The sequence below is a fragment of the Phocoena sinus genome, chromosome 6 (genome assembly GCF_008692025.1).
Source record: "Phocoena sinus isolate mPhoSin1 chromosome 6, mPhoSin1.pri, whole genome shotgun sequence".
NCBI lineage: Eukaryota > Metazoa > Chordata > Mammalia > Artiodactyla > Phocoenidae > Phocoena > Phocoena sinus.
Window position 1 is genome coordinate 38,034,294 of NC_045768.1, and position 25,690 is coordinate 38,059,983.

Below are 25,690 nucleotides of genomic sequence, written 5' to 3' on the forward strand. Positions count from 1 at the left end.
TGGAGTGAAAAGGCTGTCTGGCTAAAGATCTCAGAACCAGGGAGCAGCCTAGTGGTAAGAGCTCTGGGTTTTCTTTTTTTCTTCCAACTTGGAGCTAAGAACCTGGTAACCCCCAAATGCCAGGTAAAACAAGGCCCCACAGAAGCCTACTCTCTCTTGCCAAAGGATGAAGAAAGGTGCAACCTAACAAGACAGAAAACTTTTAGACAATAACCTCTCTCTACTCCAGCCAACTATCATAGAGAAAATCTGTGTCCACTTCCCACCCCTGCAATGCTGGCAAAGGCAGAGAGGAGGCCCTAGATTTCTAAACTCACCAGGCTGAAATGAACACCCCAAACTGTCCACTTTCTCCTGGCTGGGGGAGGTGTAAGAGAAGGCCAAATAGGGAGCTGGGGCTTTAGCCTTCCAGGAGGCATTCCCCACCTCCCTGCTGGGTGGTATCAGAGGAAGCCTGGAGGAGAGTCAGGACTTTTACCTCCATCCAGCAATAGTGGACACCAGGTGGGAAGCCTAGTCCTAGTCTGCTGAAAATGCATGAGGAATTTTGTCAAATGCTTTTTCTTCTTTAGCCTGTTGATGTGATGGATTGGTTTGAACTGGTTTCTGAATGCTGAACCAGCCTTAGATACTTGGAATAAATCCCACTTGGTTATGGTGTACATATTTTGTTGGATTCAATTTGCTAATATTTTGTTGAGGCTTTTTACATCTATGCTTATGAGAGCTATGGTCTGTAGTTTTCTTGTAGTGTCTTTATCTGATTTTGGTATTAGGATAATGCTGGCCTCATAGGACTGTCACCTCTGCTTCTATTTGCTGGAAAAGATTGTAAAGAGTTGATATAATTTTTTTCCTTAAATGTTTGGTAGAATTCACCTGTGAAACCATCTGGACCTGGAACTTTCTGTTTTGGAAAGTAATTAGTTATTGATTCAACTTATTTAGAAGATACAGGCCTATTCAGAAAATCTATTTCACCTCCTGTGAGTTTTTGTAGATTGTGTCTTTCAAGGAATTGGTCGGTTTCATCTAAGAATAACCAAAACCTCTGTAAAAGAAAGGCAAGAAGGGGGGCCAGAGCTACCACATAAAAAATAGACCACATTTCTCCAGGTATTAAAATATTGTGACCTGGGAAAATGAACAGTGGACACACAAAGATAACATAAAGCAAAATTAACAGAGAAATTTTAAACGGAAACAAATTTAAAATGTGTAACAGAGCTAATATCTATCATGTTTAATGGGCCTTTACAAATTGGTAAAAACAAACAAAAGACAATGTAATAGAAAAATAGATTAAAAGTGAATAAGTAATTTACAGATGAACAAATACAAATGGCCAATAAACATATAAGAATATGCTCATGTTCACTAGTAGTGAGTAAAATATAAATTAAAGCAGCCATTAACTTTGCCTTTATACCTAGCTGATTGTCAAAAACTAAAATGAATGAGGATAATAATAATTTAAGGTAGGAATGTATGGAAAAGTCTATATTCATAAACTTCTGAAATGTGAATTGCCATAGACTTTTTTTTTTTTTTTTCTGCGGTACGCAGGCCTCTCACTGCTGTGGCCCCTCCCGCCGCGGAGCACAGGCTCCGGACGCGCAGGCTCAGCGGCCATGGCCCACGGGCCCAGCAACTCCACAGCATGTGGGATCCTTCCGGACCGGGGCACGAACCCGCGTCCCCCGCATCGGCAGGCGGACCCCCAACCACTGCGCCACCAGGGAAGCCCACCATAGACTTTTTTGGCAAGTAATTTGATAGTATCTCCTGAAATTCAAACTACAGTCTTACAGTCCACTGCAGCTCACACAATGGGTAACTTCTGCCAATTCATGAGGGATCCTGGAGAAAGCCAGGCCCTCAGGGTATAAGTTTTAGGTCAAAGAGGGGCATGAATCCCAAGGGAACACCAAGATTAAATGTTGGGGATATGATCCCACTACATACCATTTCACAAGGGTGTTGAATGGTTGTCATATTGATTCAGTCTGCACATTTATCAAACCCCTGCTCTATATCTGGTATCCCACTCACTTTTAGGAATAGAGTAAGAAAGAGAAACTCCCTTCCCAGCCCTGGTCCCCAGGGGTAAGAATTTGAAGCAAAGTAGTCATTTGGAGCAGGACAGATCAAGGTCTGCATTCTGCCTGGCTCACTGTCCAGTCCAGGCTCCTCAGCAGTGCCAGGGGAGCTAGTTTTAGTTTTTTCTTCCTTGGACCACTTCCATCTTCTTCTTCTTCTTTTTTATTTAACAATTTTCTTTGTAACTGAAGTATAGTTGATTTACAATGTTGTGTTAATTTCTGTTGTACAGCAAAGCGATTGTTATAAATATATATATAATTTTTCTAACATCTTTATTGGAGTATAATTGCTTTACAATGGTGTGTTAGTTTCTGCTTTGTAACAAAGTGAATCAGCTATACTTATACATATATCCCCATATCTCCTCCCTCTTGTGTCTCCCTCACACGCTCCCTATCCCACCCCTCTAGGTGGTCACAAAGCACCGAGCTGATATCTCTGTGCAATGAGACTGCTTCCCACTAGCTATCTATTTTACATTTGGTAGTGTATATATGTCCATGCCACTTTCTCACTTCGCCCAGCTTACCCTTCCCCCTCCCCATGTCCTCAAGTCCATTCTCTACGTCTGTGTCTTTATTCCTGTCCTGCCCGTAAGTACTTCAGAACCATTTTTTTTGATTCCATATATATGTGTTAGCATATGGTATTTGTTTTTCTCTTTCTGCCTTACTCTGTATGACAGACTCTAGGTCCAACCACTTCACTACAAATAACTCAATTACGTTTCTTTTTATGGCTGAGTAATATTCCATTGTATTTATGTGCCACATCTTCTTTATCCATTCATCTGTCAATGGACATTTAGGTTGCTTCCATGTCCTGGCTATTGTAAATAGAGCTGCAATGAATATTGGGGTACATGACTCTTTTTGAATTGTGGTTTTCTCAGAGTATGCCCAGTAGAGGGATTGCTGGGTCGTATGGTAGTTCTATTTTTAGTTTTTTGAGGAGCCTCCATACTGTTCCCCATAGTGGCTGTATCAATTCACATTCCCACCAACAGTGCAAGAGGGTTCCTTTTTCTCCACACCCTCTCCAGCATTTCCTGTTTCTAGATTTTTGATGATGGCCCTTCTGACCAGTGTGAGGTGATACCTCATTGTAGTTTTGATTTGCATTTCTCTAATGATTAGTGATGTTGAGCATCCTTTCATGTGTTTGTTGGCAATCTGTATATCTTCTTTGGAGAAATGTCTATTTAGGTCTTCTGCCCAATTTTGGATTGGGTTTATTTTTATGATACTGAGCTGCTTGTATATTTTGGAGATTAATCCTTTGTCAGTTGCTTCGTTTGCAAATATTTTCTCCCATTCTGAGGGTTGTCTTTTCGTCTTGTTTATGGTTTCCTTTGCTGTGCAAAAGCTTTTAAGTTTCATTAGGTCCCATTTTTTTTTTTTTTGTTTTTATTTCCCTTTCTATAGGAGGTGGGTCAAAAAGGATCTTGCTGTGATATATGTCATGAAGTGTCCTTTGTTTTCCTCTAAGAGTTTGATAGTTTCTGGCCTTACATTTAGGTCTTTAATCCATTTTGAGCTTATTTTTGTGTATGGTGTTAGGGAGTGATCTAATCTCATACTTTTACATGTACCTGTCCAGTTTTCCCAGCACCAGTTATTGAAGAGGCTGTCCTTTCTCCACTGTACATTCCTGCCTCCTTTATCAAAAATAAGGTGACCATATGTGCGTGGGTTTATCTCTGGGCTTTCTATCCTGTTCCATTGATCTATTTTTCTGTTTTTGTGCCAGTACCATACTGTCTTGATTACTGTAGCTTTGTAGTATAGTTTGAAGTCAGGGAGTCTGAATCCTCCAACTCCATTTTTCTTTCTCAAGATTGCTTGGATATTCGGAGTCTTTTGTGTTTCCATACAAATTGTGAAATCCTTTGTTCTAGTTCTGTGAAAAATGCCATTGGTAGTTTGATAGGGATTGCATTGACTCTGTAGAATGCTTTGGATAGTATAGTCATTTTCACAGTGTTGATTCTTCCAATCCAAGAACATGGTATATCTCTCCATCTGTTTATATCATCTTTAATTTCTTTCATCAGTGTCTTATAGTTTTCTGCATACAGGTCTTTTGTCTCCTTAGGTAGGTTTTTGTGTGTGTGTGTGTGGTATGCGGGCCTCTCACTGCTGCAGCCCCCTCCACTGCGGAGCACGGGCTTTGGACACACAGGCTCCGGACGCACAGGCTCAGCAGCCATGGCTCACAGGTCCAGCCGCTCTGCGGTGAGATATTCCCGGATCGGAGCACGAACCCACGTCCCCTGCATCGGCAGGCAGACTCTCAACCACTGCACCACCAGGGAAGCCCTTTAGGTAGGTTTATTCCTAGTATTTTATTGTTTTTGTTGCATTGGTAAATGGGAGTGTTTCCTTAATTTATCTTTCAGATTGTTCATCATTATTGTATAGGAATGCAAGAGATTTCTGTGCATTAATTTTGTATTGCTACTTTACCAAATTCATTGATTAGCTCTAGTAGTATTCTGGTAGCATCTTTAGGATTCTCTATGTATAGTATCATGTCATCTGCAAACAGTGACAGTTTTACTTCTTTTCTGAGTTTCTTATTTCTTTTTCTTCTCTGATTGCTGTGGCTAAAACTTCCAAAACTATGTTGAATAATAGTGGTGAGAGTGGGCAACCTTGTCTTATTCCTGATCTCAGAGGAAATGGTTTCAGTTTTTCACCATTGTGAACGATGTTGGCTGTGGGTTTGTCATATATGGCCTTTATTACGTTGAAGTAAGTTCCCTCTGTGCCTACTTTCTGGAGGATATTTATCATAAATAGGTGTTGAATTTTGTTGAAAGCTTTTTCTCCATCTATTGAGAAGCTCATATGGTTTTTATTCTTCAATTTGTTAATATGGTTTATCACACTGATTGATTTGCGTATGTTGAAGAATCCTTGCATTCCTGGGATAAACCTCACTTCATCATGGTGTATGACCTTTTAATGTGCTGTTAGGTTCTGTTTGCTAGTATTTTGTTGACGATTTTTTCATCTATGGTCATCAGTGACATTGGCCTGTAGTTTTCTTTTTTTGTGGCATCTTTGTCTGGTTTTGGTATCAGGGTGACGGTGGCCTCATAGAGTGAGTTTGGGAGTGTTCCTCCCTCTGCTATATTTTGGAAGAGTTTGAGAAGGGTAGGTTTTAGCTTTTCTCTAAATGTTTTGATAGAATTTGCCTGTGAAGCCATCTGGTCCTGCGCTTTCATTTGTTGGACGATTTTTAATCACAGTTTCAATTTCAGTGCTTGTGATTGGTCTGCTTATATATTCTATTTCTTCCTGGTTCAGTCTTGGAAGGTTGTGCTTTTCTAGGAATTTGTCCATTTCTTCCAGGTTGTCCATTTTATTGGCATAGAGTTGCTTGTAGTAATCTCTCATGATGCTTTGTATTTCTGCAGTGTAAGTTGTTACTTCTCCTTTTTCATTTCTAATTCTTGTTGATTTGAGTCTTGTCCCTTTTTTTCTTGATGAGTCTGGCTAGTTGTTTATCAATTTTGTTTATCTTCTCAAAGAACCAGCTTTTAATTTTATTGATCTTTGCTATCATTTTTACCTTGCTCCTTCATCTGCTGTGTTTTTCTCTGTCTTCTCATTTTGCTTAACTTACTGTGTTTGGGGTCTCCGTTTTGCAGGCTGCAGGTTTGTAGTTCCCATTGTTTTTGGTGTCTGCTCCCAGTGGGTATGCTTGGTTCAGTGGGTTGTGTTGGCTTCCTGGTGGAGGGGACTGGTGCCTGTGTTCTGGTGGATGAGGCTGGATCTTGTGTTTCTGGTAGGCAGGACCATGTCTGGTGGTGTGTTTTGGGGTGTCTGTGAACTGATTATGATTTTAGGCAGCCTCTCGATAATGGGTGGGTTTTGTTCCTGTCTTGCTAGTTGTTTGGCATAGAGCGTCTAGCACTGTAGCTTGCTTGTCATTGAGTGAAGCTGGGTCTTAGCATTTAGATGGAGATCTCTGGGAGAGACTTTGCCATTTGATATTATGTGGGACTGGGAGGTCCCTGGTGGACCAGCATCCTGAACTTGGCTCTCCCACTTCAGATGATCAGGCCTGACACCCGGCCAGAGCACTAAGACCGTGTCAGCCACACAGCTCAGAAGAAAAGTGAGGAAAATAAATATAGAAAAAAAAAGTTATCAAAATAGAAAAAAACTATTAAAAATAAAAAGGTAATAAAAAAGAAAGAGAGAAAGAAAGAAGAGAGCAATCAAATCAAAAAATAAATCCTACAATGATAACACGCGATAAAAACTATACTAAAAAAACAAAAATCAGGGCTTCCCTGGTGGCACAGTGGTTGAGAGTCCGCCTGCCGATGCAGGGGACATGGGTTCGTGCCCCGGTCTGGGAAGATCCCACATGCTGCGGAGCGGCTGGGCCCGTGAGCCATGGCCGCTGAGCCTGTGTGTCCGGAGCCTGTGCTCCACAACGGGAGAGGCCACAACAGTGAGAGGCCCATGTACCGCAAAAAAAAAAAAAAAAACCAAAAAAAACCCCACCAAGAAACAAAAGAAAACAAAGCAAAAAACAGACTGAACTGTAGGACAAATGGCAGAAGCAAAACTCTACAGACAAAATCATACAAAGAAGCATGCACACACACAGTCACAAAAAGAGAAAGGAAAAAAAAATATGTATATAAAATTTTAAAAAGGAAGAGAACAGCCAAATCAATAAACAAATCTAACAATGATAATAAGATCTAAATACTAAACTAAGGTAAACATAAGACCAGAAACAAATTAGATGCAAAAGGAAAATGTGAAGTCTACAGTTGCTCCCAAAGTCCACTGCCTCAATTTTGGGATGATTCCTTGTCTATTCAGGTATTCTACAGATGTAGGGTACATCGAGTTGGTTGTGGAGATTTAATCAGCTGTTTCTGAGGCTGCTGGGAGAAATTCCCTTTCTCTTTTTTGTTTGCACAGCTCCTGGGGTTCAGCTTTGTATTTGGCCCTGCCTCTGTGTGTAGGTCACCTGAGGGCATTTTTGGGGAAGTCTCAGGTCTTCTGCCAGCGTTCAGTAAGTGTTCTGTAGGAGATACATAGATGTAGATGTAATACATGTAGATGTATTTCTGATGTATTTGTGGGGAGGAAGGTGATCTCCATGTCTTACTCCTCCACCATCATGAAGGCGCCCCCTGTGAGATCATTTTGAAACTGCCAGGGACCTGGCATATCAGATATCCAGCATTATCATAAAACTGTAGTAAATTATGTAACATGGTGTTGGTGTAAGGATATAGAAATAAGAGCAGACTACATGATCTAAACCCACTCATCTGTATATATGAGATATCATTGTATGTAGGAAATGCAAAGGGTAATTGTGAATTTAAATAGGTAAAACTATAGCCATCCTAAATGTCAAAAATGATTTATTTCCCTAAGTATTTTTTCAGTCAATCTTTATATTATCTCCTTCATATATTCCACCACAGTGAAGCTTATCGCTACATTGATTGTGGATGACGTTTGATAAATAAATTGTTGAATTGAATTGAGTATACATATCAAATGCCTCCATTTCATTATCCTTCCTTTCCCAAACTGTACCTAGTACTATCACCTGCACACAGGAAATAAAAACAAGAAACATATAACAAATGTCACAGTTGCCTGGTCACTTTCTCTGGCAAAGCTTTGCAATTGCCAAAGTTTTTAAAATTAATATTTTATTGCTAACAAATTAGTGCAAATACATTTGATTATTGTAAATACATTTATGTTCATGTATGTATACATGTATACAGGTAACTATTAAAGTATAAATACTTACATATATTAATAAATGAGAGAAGAGAATCTTGTTAGATTTCCCTAAGTATAGGATTTTTTCATAAGTTGTATTGCTCTCTCCAAATGGATTTCCTTAAATCACTTGGAAATCAGGAAAATGAATTTTGCTAAATGTCCATGTTCTGGAGGAATACTCCCTTCATTTTCATGATCAGAAGGTTGTATTCATTTTTTTTTTTAACATTTTTATTGGAGTATAATTGCTTTACAATGGTGTGTTAGTTTCTGCTTTATAACAAAATGAATCAGCTATGTATATACATATATCCCCATATCTCTTCCCTCTTGCATCTCCCTCCCTCTCACCCTCCCTATCCCACCCCTCTAGGGGGTCACAAAGCACCGAGCTGATCTCCCTGTGCTATGTGACTGCTTCCCACTAGGTATCAGTTTTACATTTGGTAGTGTATATATGTCCATGCCACTCTCACTTTGTCCCAGCTTACCCTTCCCCCTCCCCGTGTCCTCAAGTCCACTCTCTAGTAAGTCTGCGTCTTTATTCCCGTCCTGCCCCTAGGTTTTTCATGACCTTTTTTTTTGCTTTTTTAGATTCCATATATATGTGTTAGCATACGGTATTTGTTTTTCTCTTTTAAAAAAATTATTTATTTTTAACATCTTTATTGGAGTATAACTGCTTTACAATAGTGTGTTAGTTTCTGCTTTATAACAAAGTGAATCACTTATACATATATCCCTACACCTCTCCCCTCTTGTGTCTCCCTCCCTCCCACCCTCCCTATCCCACCCCTCTACATGGTCACAAAGCACCAAGCTGATCTCCCTGTGCTATGCGGCTGCTTCCCAATAGCTGTCTGTTTTACATTTGGTAGTGTATATATGTTCTTGCCACTCTCTCACTTTTTCCCAGCTTACCCTTCCCCCTCCCCGTGTCCTCAAGTTCATTCTCTAGTAGGTCTGTGTCTTTATTCCCCTCTTGCCCCTAGTTTCTTCATGACCATTTTTTAAAATTCCATATATATGTGTTAGCATATGGTATTTGTTTTTCTCTTTCTGACTTACTTCGCTCTGTATGACAGACTCTAGGTCCACCCACCTCACTACAAATAACTCAATTTCGTTTCTTTTTATGGCTGAGTAATATTCCATTGTATATATGTGCCACATCTTCTTAATCCATTCATCTGTCGATGGAGACTTAGGTTGCTTCCATGTCCTGGCTATTTTAAATAGAGCTGCAATGAACATTGTGGTACATGACTCTTTTTGAATTATGGTTTTCTCAGGGTATATGCCCAGTAGTGGGATTGCTGTGTCATTTGGTAGTTCTGTTTTTAGTTTTTGATACACATAGTGGCTGTATCAATTGACATTCCCACCAAAAGTGCAAGAAGGTTCCCTTTTCTCCACACCCTCTCCAGCATTTATAGTTTGTAGATTTTTTGATAATGGCCATTCTGACTGGTTTGAGATGATATGTCATTGTAGTTTTGCTTTGCATTTCTCTAATGATTAATGATGTTGAGCATTCTTTCATGTGTTTGTTGGTAATCTGTATATCTTTGGAGAAATGTCTATTTAGGTCTTCTGCCCATTTTTTGATTGGGTTGTTTGTTATTTTGATATTGAGCTGCATGAGCTGCTGGTATATTTTGGAGATTAATCCTTTGCCAGTTGCTTCATGTGCAAATATTATCTCCCATTCTGAGGGCTGTCTTTTTGTCTTGTTTATGGTTTCCTTTGCTGTGCAAAAGCTTTTAAGTTTCATTAGGTCTCATTTGCTTATTTTTGTTTTTATTTCATTTGTCTAGGAGGTGGGTCAAAAAGGATCTTGCTGTGATTTATGTTATAGTGTTCTGCCTATGTTTTCCTCTAAGAGTTTGATAGTGTCTGGCCCTACATTTTGGTCTTTAATCCATTTTGAGTTTATTTTTGTGTATGGTGTTAGGGAGTGTTCTAATTTTATTCTTTTACATGTAGCTGTCCAGTTTTCCCAGCACAACTTATTGAAGAGGCTGTCTTTCCTCCATTGTATATTCTTGCCTCCTGCATCAAAAATAAGGTGACCATATGTGCGTGGGTTTATCTCTGTGCTTTCTATCCTGTTCCATTGATCTGTATTTCTCTTTTTGTGCCAGTACCATACTGTCTTGATTGCTGTCTCTTTGTAGTATAGTGTGAATTCAGGGAGCCTGATTCCTCCAGCTCTGTTTTTCTTTCTCAAGATTGCTTTGGCTATTTGGGGTCTTTTGTGTTTCCATACAAATTGTGACATTTTTTGTTCTAGGTCTGTGAAAAATGCCTTTGGTAGTTTGATAGGGATTGCATTGAATCTGTAGATTGCTTTGGGTATTATAGTCATTTTCACAATGTTGATTAGAAGATTGTATTCTTAATAAGCAGATTAAGAAGAATACTTGGTGGTATGTCTGTATAAATCAGTCAAATTAAAAAAGAATGCATTGTAAGAAAGTAAAAAACAAAAATGACTTTATTTCTTAAATAGTTGAGGTCAAAGAGAAAAACTTTCCAGTTTGGTGGGAATCATGTTTTCAGCACACTGACATTTCTGTAATAGCAAAATTGTAGCTTTATTCCTTCCAGGTCAGCAAAATTTGTTAAATCCTTAGGAGTCATCTCTAGATTTCATGTGAGAATTGGATTTATCCTGGAGAGAATCTTGTCAGGTTCACTTCATTCAAGGTGATCCAGTCCATTGGACTTGGCTCTTTACTAAAGTATTGAAGATGTAAATTACTCAAATATAAATCAAGAAAAGAAATACATGACATCCAAATATTTAAAGGAGAAACTTTTATGTAAGATGTAAATTTGAGTGCTGTGTAGCCCTGTTCTATTTAAACAGTTAATGTGTCCAGTAAACAGTGTTTTAGCTACTTCATGGTATAAATATATAGACACTGAATTTTTAATTGATTTATATATATTTTCCCCTCCATCAAATATGCTGTAGACAAGGTCCATCAAAGTGCAACTCACAAAGAACCAATTATCAAGTACAATTTGCTAGTTAAACACTGGAGAATTTTATTTTATTAGTGAACCTCCAGATCTAGAGCAATTCTATTAGCTAATGAGTTTTTAAAACCTCATGAGGTTCTATGAACTCAGGCAAAAATGGATACTCTAATACTCCAGCTAAGAAACTGTTTTCATGTATTGATGGAGTAAATTTAGAATAATGAGTGATCAGTTTAATATATTTCTGAGCTGATTTTTGTTAATATCTTGAAGGAAAATAAATATAATTTTCATCTCTTTGTGCCCACCTATTTTTCAACTTATAGTTTTCTCTCCCCACCCCTCTCCATCTCTTGGTACATAGGTGTATGTTGCACGCGTGAGTGTGCATACACACACACACACACACACAAAGCCTAGAGGTTAGATAAAAATCTAGACATCTGAATCTCATTTTTGCTGCAGAGAACTTTCTACTGTCTGTCTCAGTTACCTGAAGGTAAGATAATTATTCACACCCTGAAGTATCCATTTAACTGTAGTGGGTTCTTATAAAAATTATTGCAAAGTATACTTGATGTGCTTATGAGGAGGCCTAATCAATTTGGTTTTCCTATCTTTAAGCATTACTAAAGTGTTTCTAGTTTCTAGTCACTTGCCCTGGACCTATTTGTATAGAGTTTGGGGAGTGCATTTGGCAAAATTTAATTTGTATCAATAATTGGCTCCAGTTCAACTTGCTTCATAATATCTGTGGGACAATAAGCAATTACATAATAATTTAACAAATCCAAACTCCAAGCTCTCTTTTCCCCCATGATTTAGTCAAAATATTGCCTCAACATCATTCCACAAAAAAGTTCAACAAGGAATCTTTGAGGACCTGTGCTGTTTCTCTAGTTTATGAACTAGGCTGATAACTTGACGTTTGTCTCTAGAAAATGGAATTGCATGGGGTAGAAGAGTCTGCTATGTTATTTTTCAGATCACTTCTCCCCCCATTGCTCCTTTGTCGCTAAAATAGATTTTGACCCTATTGAGTCATGCAATGAGAAAGAAACCAGATGGATTTGTTAGAACAGTGGTACATGTTGTAATTAAAAAAACTAAAATGTATAAAGTGTTTCAACAATTTGGGATAACTCCAGAGCAGTCCTTTTCACTGTGCCTTTTGTTATTTAATATGTAACTAAGCACATTTTAGAAATCAATTGATTTTGATGTGATGGGTACACACATTTTCTCTGATTACTCCCATTGTGTGCCAAAATCTTCCGTATTTTTTACACTGTTTTTGAACATTTTACACATATAATACTGGCATTTTTCATCTTACAGTTACTACTTGCTTAAGTAATATTTATATTTGCTAGCATATCCGTTTGTATGTTTATAATTGCTAGTGTTTATTAATCAGAGTTAGTGAATGCTTCCAGAACTTTGTGATTAAATTGTTGCCTTGTGGCTATGTGATAGAGGTCTCCTTAGGAGTATATTCATTATAGTCTTAATTTTAATAAACTTCACTTGTGAACTGGGGCGATCCACTCCACCTGCTTCAATGGAGTTGTTACTGGAGTTTATTAATGAAATGACATGTGTGAAAAGTGCCTTGCAGATAAAGGTAATGACATGAAGAGGGCAGATTGGAAAGGGGCATGGAGAGCTATGTGGGACTTCACAGCTGCTCTTTTTGACTTGGTCAGCAGCCAGAGAGCCGTTGACCTTCCTTTTCTTCAGTATGTCTAATGAGGGATCGTAAAGGATGAGTTAGGCTGGGAACTAAGTGTTTGCTTCTTCCAAGACTGACCGTTTTGACATGTCCCACTGCATGTTTTTTTAAACTAATTTTTATTGGAGTGTAGTTGATTTACAATGTTGTGTTAGTTTCTACTGTACAGCAAAGTGAATCAGTTATATATACACAGATATCCACTCTTTTTTAGATTCTTTTCCCATATAGGTCATTACAGAGTACTGAGTAGAGTTCCCTGTGCTATACAGTACGTCATTATTAGTTATTTATTTTATATATAGTAGTGTGTATATATCAATTCCAGTCTCCCAATTTAACCAGCCCTTCCCCCTTGGTAAGCATAAGTTTGTCTTCTACATCTGTGACTCTATTCCTGTTTTGTAAATAAGTTCATTTGTACCACCTCACACTGGTCAGAATGGCCATCATCAAAAAAATCTAGAAACAATAAATGCTGAAGAGGGTGTGGAGAAAAGGGAACCCTCTTGCACTGTTGGTGGGAATGTAAATTGATACAGCCACTATGGAGAACAGTATGGAGGTTCCTTAAAAAGCTAAAAATAGATCTATCATATGATCCAGCAATCCCACTCCTGGGCATATAGCTGGGGAAAACCATAATTCAAAAAGATACATGCACCCCAACGTTCATTGCAGCACTATTTACAATAGCCAGGACATGGAAGCAGCCTAAATGTCCATCAACAGAGCAATGGATAAAGAATACGTGGTACATATATACAATGGAATATTACTCAGCCATAAAAAGAATGAAATAATGCCATTTGCAGCAACATGGATGGACTTAGAGATTGTCATACTGAGTGAAGTAAGTCAGAGAAAGACAAATATCATATGATATTGCTTATATGTGGATCTAAAAAAAATGGTACAAATGAACTTATTCCCATTGCATCTTGTGCCATGAAGATTTCCTACCTGATCCCTCACAACAGAGCCTTTGGGTCATTATATTGCAGATGAGGTCAGCTCAGGCTGGACTGGGAAGGAGATAAAGTTTGTCTTCTGCATTCTCTCTTCCATCTCTTGGTGTGCTCCTTTCCAACATTCTGCTTCTTGGGGTCCTAAAAGCCTCCCTGAAACATTTCATTGATGATTTCCTCACAGGGACAGGGCTCCCATACTCTGAACCTTTTCTCCTTCCCTTCTCCTTATCGAAGTTTATCTGCACTTCAGGTCATTCTTCAGGTAGCACAGAGAAAAAGTGTTTTTATCCATATACAAATACTGGATTAAACAAAGTTAAATATGGTTTGTTTCTCTGTCTTTTAATGGTATAATTTGGCAAAGCTTTTAATACACTAAAATCACACTGGGAATATCTGAAGAGGGTAAAATGTGAAGCTCTTCCTTAACTTATTTGACTACGGTTCTTTTTTTACTTTTTCAGGAGCTTTGTTAACCTTTTGCTTGATTTAGAATAAAGCCCAAATTCTTAGTCTTGGCCTTCAAATTCTTTCTGGTCTGGATGTGGGAAAACCTTTCCTGTACTTCATGCAAACCGAACTTCATGAGTTCTTCCCTAAACAAGCCTCAAACGTCTATACCTTTCGCATTTCCCTTCTTTCTATTCTTTTCCCTCAGAAGTGCCCTCCTAGTCCATGCCTGACCAAATCCAGCATATACTCGGGATCATTTCATGTGCGATACCCTCCCTTACCTTTCCCTAATCCCTCTAGCTGGAAGCAGTCTCTCCCTCTTCTTAAAGAAAATTATTATTTTTTTGTCACAGCAGTCACTTTTTCACATGTTTGCAAAAACACGTTTATTCAGTTTGCAATTCATAAACTAATCACTGAAGCAAAACACTAAAAAAAAAAGTCATCCATAACTCTATCATGAGGAGTAAATACTATTAAAGTATGTTGTGTCTTTTCTGATATTTCATGCCCACAGAGATAATTGTTTAGATTTTTGAAAAATTAATGTCATTCCCTATATTCTATTTCATTACTAGTTTTCTGATTTAACAATAAATTGTGAGCATTTTCTTATACCAAAATATTCTTCTACAACATAACTTGAATCCAGTTTTATTGTTACAAAAATGATAACTATTAATTATAGCATATAGTTACCATATGCTAGGCTCTGTGCTACATAGTGTACCTAAATTATGTAATTTGATTCCCCCGATTGCTTTTTTATAAGGTAAGCATTATCCATATTTTACAGATGAGAAAGTAGTTGTTAGAGAAATTAAGCATCTTGCCCAAGATTGAACGAGTCAAGAGTGAAGCTATCATTCCAATCCTACTACGTGGCTGCAAAGCCTTGCTCTCAACTTGTTGACTGTTTGTTTTATATGGAAATTAACTTAAACAATTTCCTATTCTTGTACATTTAGGTTATACCCACTTTTTCACTGGTTTCATTAAAAAGAAAAAACCGATTAACATCCTGATAGAAAAATCTGTTTGCGCATCTGTGATTATTTCATTTGAATAAATTTCTAGCAGTGAAATTGTGCAGTTCTGAATATTTCTGACTTTTGATACCTATTTAAAATTTGCCTTCTAAATATTTTTTTGGCAATCCCCGTGACAACTAACTTAGGGCTGGGCAAGTAGCAGGAGCTGATGTGTAATACATGAGAACTTGACTTAATTCTGGCAGTGGGGATTTCAGGGGAAAGGAAGCTGATGGGCCAGTACTTTTGAGCCTCGAAGCCCATCCCTCTCTGATCTCACAGTTCTTCACTTTGTTTATACAAAGAACCTTGCTTCCCACATACCTTGTCTGCCTGATCAAGCATTTTGAGGCTGGAACCCTAATTCAAGGTAGTAGCTTTTAAAAGGAAGTAGTTAAACTTGAACAATGATAATGTTTCCTAATAAACAGATCTTGTACTGGCAATGAAAATTTTACGCAGAGAGCCTTCTTTGAATTCTTCTGCTACTAAACATTTCCTATGCACTGTAGGCAGAGGCAGGTAGTAATTTTCTTCAGAATTACTGTACCGCATTGGCAGATTACTGAAGTGAAAATTATCAGGACTCGACCAAACCGATGGTTGAGCTCCAGGGCTTGCCTTCTGTTACACCCCTCTTAGGTTAGAGGCCATTGTAAAAGCCAAGGGCAGCCTCTGCCCTGGCATTCTTCAAAGATCAGCATCATAGAAAACAGGGTTGCAAGGAACTGATGGGACTACGGGCTCACCTTTAAGTCCCTTTCCCAGTAATATGCAATCTGGGGAATCCTCCTTGAAATTAACAGAAAATCACATACTGTCTTAATTAAAAGGATTTTAGATCTGGATATCTCAAATAACTAATTTTAAGGTTTATTTAATACACATTTAGTAAGAATAACTTACAGATGTATAGATACAATTTAATTTATATGAATTAATAATGTATGAAAAAGGGCACCTTTTTGACAAATTAAGACTTTTGGATTTGGGAACCATATCTGCCAAGATGGGATATATAGTAAGCAGCTCCCAAGTTTCAGTGAACACAGTAAAGGTTTACTTAATGCTCGGGCTTCATTGCTAAAATAGGCCAGCAGAAGCCTCTGCTAATCCTAAACTCTTGGTACTCATAATTTTTCCAATATTTGACAGATAATACAAGCTACATTACCCAACACCTCCAGGGAAATCTGGGGAAGCAACTGATTATCAAACATACTGCTATTTCTGCATGGAAAGATAGAGTCACAAAAAATAGATTTATCAGAAAGGAGGAAAGAGCTTATGAAAGTGAAATTACAATAAAAAGTTTAAACTTTGGAGGGGGAACAGGAGTTGTTTCTGGATCAGTCTCTGTTTTTTTGTGGTACGTGGGCCTCTCACTATTGCGGCCTCTCCCATTGCGGAGCACAGGCTCTGGACGCGCAGGGTCAGCGGCCATGGCTCATGGGCCCAGCCGCTCCGTGGCATGTGGGATCTTCCCGGACCGGGGCACGAACCCGTGTCCCCTGCATCAGCAGGCAGACTCTCAAGCACTGTGCCACCAGGGAAGCCTTGTGGATCAATCTCATTTTTATAAAAAGTGAACTGAGGAGGAAACAGTCTGCAGAGATGAACTAAAAGCACAAACAGCACCAGAATGTGTTTAAAGGGGGGTAATTTTCAGCGGCTACACCAGCTAAAGGCCCTGACTAGAGAGCTCAGGGACTGTGTAGTTTTCAGCACCCATTGCCCCCAACACCTAAGAAGTGAGTTTGCTTTTTACAAAAGAGGACACGTTGGCTTTTACAAACTAGAAGGTTCAAGTTAGAAAATTGCTGTACTGGGGCAGCAAGACCCCATCCACGCCACGTTCGTTTGCAGAAATGGTTGTTCTTTCTGTCCCAGTGGCCTCTTTGTGGCCCTATGGGTGGAGGGTGTACTCACCACTCCTGCCCTGCAGCACCTGCTCACCCAGGGACAACCTGAAGTAGAAATGCCTGTCCTGAGCGTTTCTCCAATCCCTGGATGTCAGGGAAATCCTCATCCTACAAAGGAGGAAAAGGATAATTTTGTTACCTATTTCTATCAGCGGCCAGCAGGAACATTCAAAGTTTGTGATCAGTTTCTACCAAATGCATATACATGTAGAGGCCATTCATAAATAAAATGAGGAATGTATGCCAAGGAGGGTTGAAGCTGTAGATAAAATCAATACCTCTTTTTCTAACACAGTGAAGATTACCAGGCAAAAATGGGAGTTAAAGGGAAAATACCACACCAGTGTTAGGAAGGTACTCTTTTGTTTTGAAGAATGTTTTGAGATGAGCTATAAATCATATTTGTTGATACTAAGACTTTGAGGTCATTTTGGGAAGCAATTAAACATGGCCTTTGTAAGAAAAGGGAAAAAAACAAGGTAAATCATTTATTATTATTATTATTAGTTTTTCAGATTCCAAGTGCTTATTGAATGTCAGGTCTATAGCTTAGGCAGAAATTAAACTTAGTCTCACTGCGTTGAACTTATAAAATTGTCATGTATGTTATCAATGTGTCAAAATCCCAGCTTTAGCAAGAATTAAGAAAGACTCTCCAAAGAAATGAATGATATTAAGGTGGTAAGGTAAGCATGTTATTATCACGCTTTAGTATACATTTGTATTTGATCTCCTATAGGTACTTCACATATATAATACTACATATAAGGCAGTACACACACACACATATTCTAAATGAATAGTTACTGATTGGAGTAATCACATGAAATCTATTTACAGACTGTTCTGAATGTGTTGCTAGATGTTTGTGGTATAATAAACCTGAAGTGATTGAGTTTGGCATGGGGAATGGTAGAATATATACCTAAAAGCATACAAAAATAAAGAAAAATTTATTTAGTGCAAGCTACATAGAAATCCAATCTTGGAAGATATAATAACACATTTCAGATTCTTAGCTTACTGGTTAAAGTTTCATTGGATGTACAAGACAGAGGAATAAGTAAACACCAGGAACTTGCATTTTAATTTTTTTTACTGTGTACTTTTTCAAGGGTGATTGTAATCCATGCAAGCTACTTCCATTTTCCAAAACAACTATTTGATTTCTGAGAAGACTCATGAGCCATTTTCTTGCCTGCCAAGTCCTATTTATTTAGTAATATTAAGTCCGATTTCCCACCAAGTCAGTGGAACTTGTTACATAAATTCCAAAGTGGTCAAGGTTGGTTGAAAGCCTAAGAGCCCACATGCTTGAAGTGAGATCTAAATTTGGCGAGAGCGTTTAATGAAGCAAGGCTGGGTGAATATCATCGGAGCTGTTTTCATGTTGCAGTTTGAGCTAAAGGAGAGCTGAGAAGCCCTTGAAAGTCACTGCTCAGGGCAGGTTCATGGATTGGGAAGGTCTTTTTTTGGTACTTCAGAACTTGGTCAGTTAGTTGAGGTCAGGTAAGCAAATATTTTCTGTCACCCTCTGATCTCAAGAACTGCTTGACAAGATGGCACCTGATCTGACCGCTTTAATTTATGCCGCTTCATGTTGGGGTCTCGTCAACAGAGCAGTCTTTTATATGAAGCTTCCCAGGTTGCAAGGGTCTTATGATGCTCTAGGATAACAATAGCAACTTGCCTTCACTTCAGCTGCATTTCATGGTTGTTCAGCTTACTTGCTTTGTGTGTGAACCTTTGGTGTCAATGACTCTTCCTTTATGACCCATTTTGTGTCTTAGACTTGAAAAAATTATTCTCTATTCTTCCCCCACTGATTTTTGCTCTAGAGACAATAGAAATATAAACCCTCAGCAACTACAGACTTATCTCAGGGACAAAGATAAATGGGAGTTTTACAAGAATTACTATTAAAAGAGAACGGCACTGTTTCTCCTGAAAACATTCCATGTATTCAGGAATTATTTGTTGAGCGCCTACCATGAATTAGGCCTTGCACTAGATGTACGGAGAGAGCAGTGAAGAAAATAGGCAAGGTCCCTGCTCTGAGAGAGTCTGAAGGGGGATCTGGGCGTGGCACCAAAGGATCATTGCAGACAGAAAACAAAGAAGGAAATAAGTACATGACAAAATAGTTCCAGAAAATCATAAGTGATGAAAAATATTTAAAAATGTAATGTATAGAGGTTTACTTCTGGATAGGCTATTCTTTTCACTGTACCAACTAGAAAGATGTGGAGAAATTTTCAAATCATTTTAAAAAGACACTGTAGAGTTAATGAAGCATAGAGAGGTATTTGAATTAAACTTCCCTTGGGGAAAGAACTCTTTTTTTTTTAGGTGCAATTCACAAAACATAAAATTAAACATTTAAAAATGAACAATTCAGTGGCATTTAGTACATTTGCAATGTTGTGCCACCTCTATGTAGTTCTGGAACGTTTCCATCATCCCCAGAGAAAATCCCATGTCCATTAACATGTTGTTCCTCATTCTTCTATTCACCCCAGCTCCTGAAAGCAACCAATCTGTGTTCTGTCTCTATAGATTTACTTCTGGGTATATCATATAAATGGAATTATACAGTATTTGTCTTTTTGCATCCTCCTTCTTTCGCTTAGCAGTTCACCTCTATTATAGTATGTACCAGTATTTCATACTTGTTTAAGGCTGAATAATATTCCATACATATACTACAATTTGTTTATACATTCATTAGTTGATGGACATTTGGGCTGTTTCCATATTTTGGTTGTTGTGAATGGTGCTGCTATGAACACACATGTACGTGTATTTGTTTGAGCACCTGTTTTCAATTCCTTTGGTTGTATACCCAGGAGTGAAAATGCTGGTAATCGTATGTTAAGTTTTTGAGGAACCATCAAACTGTTTTCTATGGCTAAACTATTTTACAGTCCTATCAGCCATGTAAGAGGGCTGCAATTTCTCCACATCCTCATCAACATTTGTTATCTCCTGTATTTTATTTTTTTGATGTGGACCTTTTTTGAAGTCTTTATTGAATTTGTTACAATGTTGCTTCCGTTTTATGTTTTGCTTTTTGGCCATGAGGCATGTGGGATCTTAGCTCCCCGACCGAGGATTGAACCCACACCCCTGCATTGGAAGGTGAAATCTTAACAACTGGACTGCCGGTGAAGTCCCTCTCTTGTGTTTTTGATAATAGACACCCTAACAGGTGTGAGGTGATATCTTCTTGTGGTTTAGATTTGTATTTTTCTAATGACTAATGATATTGAGAATCTTTTCGTGTGCTTATCGGCCATTTGTGTGTGTGTGTGTATATATATATTTTTTTTTTTTTGAGAAATGTCAGTTCAAGTCTTTTGCCCATTTTTTAAGTTGGTTGTTTGAAGAGCACTTTTGTTTAATTTTTAATTTTTGGCTGTGTTGGGTCTTTGTTGCTACACATGGGCTTTCTCTAGTTGCGGTGAGCGGGGGCTACTCTTCATTGCGGTGCACAGGCTTCTCAGTGCGTTGGCTTCTCTTGTTGCAGAGCGTGGGCTCTGGGCGTGTGGGCTTCAGCAGTTGCAGCATGCAGGCTCAGTAGTTGTGACTTGTGCACTCTAGAGCACAGGCTCAGTAGTTGTGGCGCGTGTGGGATCTTCCCAGACCAGGGCTCACCTACATTGGCAGGTGGATTCTTAACTACTGCACCACCAGGGAAGTCCCTGAAGAACACTTTTTTGATGAGCTTAGATGTGCATGCCTAGGGACATTTGCCAGGTCTGGGGGACAGGTTGAGGACTGAGCTTGCCATAGGCATAGACGCTCTAGTGGAAGAAAGAGAAACCAGCAAATATTTTTATATGGACTGGCATTATGAACTAGAATCTAAAGGATCCCCAAGTATTTGGCTGATTTTCTCTGTGTAAAATTTGGTTAGTTTTTAGGTGTGATGGGCTGCTGGATGCAAGACTAGATAGATAGGCTGAGTTAAATATCCCACAGTCTCCTGGTCCATTAGATAGAGAGACCTGCAACTAAGACTGATCTCATGCCCAAGATAGTTGAGACCAGAAGTGGACAGAGTCTATCTGTTGCTTCAATCTGTCCTTATTCAGCTCAGCTCCTCATTGAATTAAGATAAGCAGCTCCTCACTTCATCTGCCTAACAGAGGAAAGAGTGAATCCTCTCTGGGGAAAAACAACATCAACTTTAGTCTCTATGATTCCTTTATTCACAATTTCTTACATACAATAAAAAAATTACCAGGTGTAAAAAAGGGAGAAAAATGTGACTGATAAAAGAAAAAACAAGAAATGGAAGATGATTGAAATCTTGGAGTTATCACTCAAGTATTTTAAAGCAACTATTAACTGTGTTAAAGAAAACAGAGGAAAATGAACAAAATGGATGAAAATTTGGAGAATTTTGAAAGAGACTTTAAAGGAAAAGAACCAACTGTATATTAAAAACTGAAAAACATATTTTGTGAAACTAAGAACTTATTGGATAGGTTTAAGAGGAGATTGGATAGGGCAGAAGAGAGGATTAGTAAGTTCAAAAATTAATCATCAGGAACTATCCAAACTGAACTACATTGAGAAAAAAAATGGAAAGAATAGAAGAAATATGACACTTGTGAAATGCTCACACTAGCAAAATAATGACAAAAGTCATAAATCTAAAAAGGTGGACAAAAACATTTGATAAAACTTAGAGCTAACATCATGTGCAGTGGTGAAATATTAAACGTGTTCTCATGAGTTTATGAACAAGGCAAGAATATCTACTAACACCACTTCTAATCAGTATTTTCCTGGAGATCTTAGCTAGTGCAATAAATCAAGAAAAGGAATAAAAAAGTTATGGTATACATCTATATAAAATGGAATATTACTCAGCTGTAGAAAACAAGGAAATCTTGCCATTGGTGACAACACAGATGGGCCCTGAGGGCATTATGGTAAATGTAGTAAGTCAGATAGTGAAAAATACTGTATGATCTCACTTATATGTGGAATCTAAAACAAACAAACACCAAGCTCATAGAAAAAGATACCAGATTTGTGGTTGACAGGGGGATGGGGTCGGGGAGTGGAATTGGAGGAAGGAGGTCAAAAGCTACAAGGAAAAAAAAACAGTTATAAGATGAACAAGTACTAGCGATGTAATGTATAATATGATGACTATAGTTAACACTACTGTATGATATATATGAAAAATGTTGGTGTAAATCCTAAATCCTAAGAGTTCTCACGTGAGGAAAATTTTTTTTCTTTTTTATCTTTTTCTTGTATCTGTATGAGTTAGCATGTGATAGATGCTAACTAAATCTATTATGGTAATCATTTCAGAATAAATGTTAGTCAAACCATTATACTGCACACCTTAAACATAGAGTGATGCATGTCAATTATATCTCAATAAAACTGAAAAAATAATAAAAGTTAAAAAAGGAAAATAGGGCTTCCCTGGTGGCGCAGTGGTTGAGAGTCCACCTGCCGATGCAGGGGACATGGGTTCGTGCCCCGGTCCGGGAAGATCCCACATGCCGCGGAGCGGCTGGGCCCGTGAGCCATGGCCGCTGAGCCTGCGTTTCCGGAGCCTGTGCTCCACAACGGGAGAGGCCACAACAGTGAGAGGCCTGCGTACCGAAAAAAAAAAAAGGAAAATAAAAACTCATGACGTTTAAAGGAAAAAAACAGAATTATTATTCACAGATATATAGATATAATTATGCTTTTTGAAGAGTTCAAATAATGTAAAAATAAATCATTATAGTTAAATGAATTTAGCAAGGCTACTAAATATGCAAATAAATATATAAAATCCGTTGTATATACTAGCAGTAAAAGATTGCAAAATAATATTTATTCTTCAAAAGAATTTTTAAAATTTATTTTATTGTTTTTTTAACATCTTTATTGAAGTATAATTGCTTTACAATGTTGTGTTAGTTTCTACTGTATAACAAAGTGAATCAGCTATACATATACATATGTCCCATAACTACACCCTCTTGCGTCTCCGTCCCACCCACCCTATCCCTCTGCTCTAGGTGGTCACAAAGCACCGAGCTGATCTCTCTGTGCCATGAAGCTGCTTCACACTAGCTATCTGTTTTACGTTTGGTAGTGTATATATGTTTATGCCACTCTCTCACTTTGCCCAGCTTACCCGTCCCCCTCCCTGTGCCCTCAAGTCCATTCTCTATGTCTATGTCTTTATTCCTGTCCTGTCCCTAGGTTCTTCAGAACAGTTTTTTTTTGTTTGTTTGTTTGTTTGTTTTAGATTCCATATGTATGTGTCAGCATATGGTATTTGTTTTTCTATTTCTGACTTACTTCACTCTGTATGACAGTCTCTAGGTCCATCCACCTCACTACAAATAACTCAGTTTTGTTTCCTTGTATGGCTGAGTAATATTCCATTGTATATATGTGCCACATCTTCTTCATCCATTCATCTGTCGATGGACTCTTAGGTTGCTTCCATGTCCTGGCTATTGTAGATAGAGCTGCAGTGAACATCGGGATACATGACTCTTTTTGAATTATGGTTTTCTCAGGGTATATGCCCAGTAGTGGGTTTGCTGGGTCGTATGGTAGTTACATTTTTAGTTTTTTAAGGAACCTCCATACTGTTCTCAATAGTGGCTGGATCAATTGACATTCCCACCAACAGTGCAATAGGGTTCCCTTTTCTCAACACCCTTTCCAGCATTTACTGTTTGTAGATATTTGATGATGGTGATTGTGACAGGTGTGAGGTGATACCTCACTGTGGTTTTGATTTGCATTTCTCTAATGATTAGTGATGTTGAGCATCCTTTCATGTGTTTGTTGGTAATCTGTATATCTTCTTTGGAGAAATGTCTATTTAGGTCTTCTGCCCATTTTTGGATTGGGTTCTTTGATTTTTTGATATTGAGCTGCATGAGCTGCTTGTATATTTTGGAGATTAATCCTTTGTCAGTTGCTTCATTTGCAAGTATTTTTTCCCATTCTGAGGGTTGTCTTATCATCTTGTTTATGGTTTCCATTGCTGTGCAAAAGCTTTTAAGTTTCATTAGGTCTCACTTGTTTATTTTTGTTTTTATTTCCATTCCTCTAGGAGGTGGGTCAAAAAGGATCTTGCTGTGATTTATGTCATAGAGTGTTCTGCCTATGTTTTCCTCTAAGAGTTTGATAGTGTCCAGTCTTACATTTACATATTTAATCCATTTTGAGTTTATTTTTGTGTATGGTGTTAGGGAGTGTTCTAATTTCATTCTTTTACATGTAGCTGTCCAGTTTTCCCAGCACAACTTATTGAAGATGCTGTCTTTTCTCCATTGTATATTCTTGCCTCCTTTATCAAAAATAAGGTGACCATATGTGAGTGGGTTTATCTGGGCTTTCTATCCTGTTCCATTAATCTATATTTCTGTTTTAGTGCCAGTACCATACTGTCTTGATTACTATAGATATGTAGTATAGTCTCAATTCAGGGAGCCTGACTCCTCCAGCTCCGTTTTTCTTTCTCAAGATTGCTTTGGCTATTCAGAGTCTTTTGTGTTTCCATACAAATTATGAAATGTTTTGTTCTGGTTAGGCGAAACATACACTTGTTTGTTTGATGGGGATTGCATTGAATCTGTAGATTGCTTTGGGTAGTATGGTCATTTTCACATCGTTGATTCTTCCAATCCAAGAACATGGTATATCTCTGCATGTGTTTGTATCATCTTTAATTTCTTTCATCAGTGTCTTATAATTTTTTGCATACAGGTCTTTTGTCACCTTAGGTAGGTTTATTCCTAGGTATTTCATTCTTTTTGTTGCAGTGGTAAATGGGAGTGTTTCCTTAATTTCTGTTTCAGATTTTTCATCATTAGTGTATAGGAATGCAAGAGATTTCTGTGCATTAATTTTATATCCTGCTACTTTACCACATTTATTGATTAGCTCTAGTAGTTTTCTGGTAGCATCTTTAGGGTTGTCTATGTATAGTATCATGTCATCTGCAAACAGTGACAGTTTTACTTCTTTTCTGATTTGGATTACTTTTCTTTCTTTTTCTTCTGTAATTGCTGTGGCTAAAGCTTCCAAAACTATGTTGAATAATACAGTGAGAGTGGGCAACCTTGTCTTATTCCCCATCTTAGAGGAAATGGTTTCAGTTTTACACCACTGAGAATGGTTTTGGCTGTGGGTTTGTCACATATGCCTTTATTATGTTGAGGTAAGTTCCCTTTATGCCTACTTTCTGGAGGGTTTTTATCATAAATGGGTGCTGAATTTTGTTGAAAGCTTTTTCTGCATTGATTGAGATGATCATATGTTTTTTCTCCTTCAGTTTGTTAATATGGTGTACAGCATTGATTGATTTGCATATATTGAAGAATCCTTTCATTCCTGGGATAAACCCCACTTGATCATGGTGTATGATCTTTTAATGTGCTGTTGGATTCTGTTTGCTAGTATTTTGTTGAGGATTTTTGCATCTATGTTCATTAGTGATTTTGGCCTGTAGTTTTCTTTTTATGTGCCATCATTGTCTGGTTTTGGTATCAGGGTGATGGTGGCCTCGTAGAATTAGTTTGGGAGTGTTCCTCCCTCTGCTATATTTTGGAAGAGTTTGAGAAGGATAGGTGTTAGCTCTTCTGTAAATGTTTGACAGAATTCCCCTCTGAAGCCATCTGGTCCTGGACTTCTGTTTGTTGAAAGATTTTTAATCACAGTCTCAATTTCAGTG